We start from the raw sequence: 2,524 nt of genomic DNA, 5'->3' as shown, positions 1-2,524 counted from the left end.
AAATGTGTCTGTTTTATTCTACTTTGGGTCTTCCTTAACAATCTCCCAAAAAATTTCATGCTATAAAACATGACCGGTCTCGACATTATATTGGTCCATCGCCGCTCTATAAACGTCAAAATCGGTCGCACCACTTTGCTTGTGCGATGAAAGTTTGTTGATGATGGAATTGAATTTGGTGCACTTCTTGCTTATTTGAATCCATTTGCTACTCAACATATCATGATTGCGGTACTTTTCATCCTTTTTCAAAATGGTACGAAACTTCCCGATCACGGCTTCCCAAAAAACAACTTTTCTCATATTGTTTCCTTGCGTTGGATTTTTTGATGTCCCGCACCAAGCCACCGCCAACACGTATTCATCCTCCGTGGTCCACCATGTTGTAGGTTCGCCTTCTGATTGCTCAACCGCAACCGCTTTCCCTTTTGGGCTGTTTTTTTTTCGCTCCCCCCCCCCCCCCCGGGCTTGTGTCTCGGGCACCGTTTACTAGGTGGGTGGTGGTTGTGTGGTATTTTGTTGTATTGTAGCAAATGGGTTGAAAATGTTTTGTGGAATAGGAATTGTGGTGGGGTGATGCAGGATTGAAAAAGTTGCATTGAAATTTGAGGATGTTCGCATACAATTCGTATTGTGCAAAACCGAGAGGTGGATGTCTATTTGTGTTTGGAAGAAGAGTGTTGGAGTTTTGATCCATAGTATTGAAAAGATAAATTTTTTGAAGATTTGAAATATGGTTTGATATGAGATAAAAAATAAGGTGTGTGTGTGTATATATATATATATATATATATATATATATATATATATATATATATGTGTGTGTGTGTGTGTGTGTGTGTGTGTGTAAAAGAGGTAAAAATAATGATTTTTTTAATGTTTTTGACTGTTTTACAACGGTGCAAAATCGAAATGTATACGTTGGAATTAAATTTGGATTGAAAAAATGTTGTTTGCGTACGTTACCACAATAACACCTTATACCATAACGTCTAATAACGCAAGGCGGGCGCGGTGTTTCGGGCGTTATAACGTCGTTTTTGTATGTCCATGTCCAGGGGCGGCTCAACTAGTTTGGGGGTTCTAAGCAAACCAAAAATTTGGGGCCCGTCTTTTACTCTACATAATGTTATAAACCTTGTTCTTTTATCCGGGCTTGAGACCCTTAGGGCCTTTACTCTACACAATGAATCAGTGACACTTGATTTCTTGACAACCTTGAGAATATAAGATAATGGAAAACTCAAATTTGTTCCAAGTACCAACCCCGAGTCTCTGAAAATGAAAAAATTAAGTCCAATCAAACTAAAATCATTAGAATACACAGGATAGGGCATGAATCAATATAGGGAACAGAAGCATGAATCAATATAGGGAATAGAAGCATCAGAAATATAAAGAACATGCATCATCCAAAGATAGCATAATCAGCTAGCCATACACGAATAGAAACAAGCAACCAAAACAACAGGGCAACAATACTCCAAATGAAGACCCAATGATAGGAATGAATTGTTTGTTGTTTTTGATTTTTCATCTTCAACTTTGTACGGGTATCGTGTCCATGTCCAACTTCAAAAATAATATGTAAAACTCCATCTGAGACATAAATAACATGTATTCATCATTTGCTTTCAACATTATACCATAAAGCAACAACCACCTAAAGATAAAACAAAGCAATACAATACTATAAACCAAAACAACATACATGTCTCATAAACTGAGTAAAGTCATAAATAAAAATAATAATAAACAGAAATCTACAACATCTTATATATTTGGATTATTTCATCCTTTGTAGATTCAAAAACTACTGAATCCAACTAAATCCAACAATATCATTTGAAATACAGTTTCAACCAATTGGCTCTCCCTGTAAAACAAGGTATTGGATCCACCGTATCTCATAAATTTGGATTACTTCATCATTGGTATATTGACAATCTAAGTAATCGAAATAAAAATCCAACGAATGTTACAAAGTTAATTTGGAAAGCGAAAATTTGGAAGTTTAATTACTAGAAGCTTAGAGTAAATCATAGCTCTATCTATCATGAATTTTCTAAAGCAGAACTGGCTTCATGCTGTGTATTAATCGTCACTGCAAAAAAATTGAAAAGCCCTAACTTTGACCAACCAAAAGAATCGAGATTGAAGGAGAAGCAGAGAAGGAAGAAGAACACTCGAACATAAGGTTGTGTTTTTGTGGAAATCGAATCATCGCTCTGGAATTGTTGATTGTGTGTGTAACAATCGATTTTTAGTTCTCTGTTTATGGACTAGATAGCTTCAAAATTGGGGCCTTTTGAAAATTGAGGCCCTAAGCGCGTCCTTAGTTTGGGAAAGGGTAAGGTCGGCCCTGTCCATGTCGGAATAACGCCAACTCCCGTTGCCCACTCCTAGCCATCTTATGTAGCTTATGCTTGTTTTTTTATTCCTAAATGACATTAATGACTTGTCAAGTTTGTACACAAAGTCGGCATTAACTTAAACCTATTTCATATTCTTTATCCACCTCTAA

The 2,524-nt window shown here is 36.4% G+C and overlaps 1 non-coding gene across 1 annotated transcript; it reads right to left on the bottom strand.

Annotated features, from left to right (window-relative positions):
- Nucleotides 1–2,022: 2,022 nt before the first annotated feature.
- On the bottom strand, nucleotides 2,023–2,113 carry LOC145028048 (small nucleolar RNA Z223). Its single transcript, XR_013675805.1, has one exon. It is a non-coding gene; the product is annotated as a small nucleolar RNA Z223 (small nucleolar RNA).
- Between the last annotated feature and the right edge of the window lie 411 nt (nucleotides 2,114–2,524).

Source organism: Lactuca saligna, chromosome 1, assembly GCF_052625555.1.
Source record: "Lactuca saligna cultivar CGN05327 chromosome 1, ASM5262555v1, whole genome shotgun sequence".
Taxonomy (NCBI): Eukaryota; Viridiplantae; Streptophyta; class Magnoliopsida; order Asterales; family Asteraceae; genus Lactuca; species Lactuca saligna.
The sequence above is the reverse complement of the archived record's forward strand: the minus strand, read 5'-3'. Positions and strand labels throughout refer to the sequence as shown.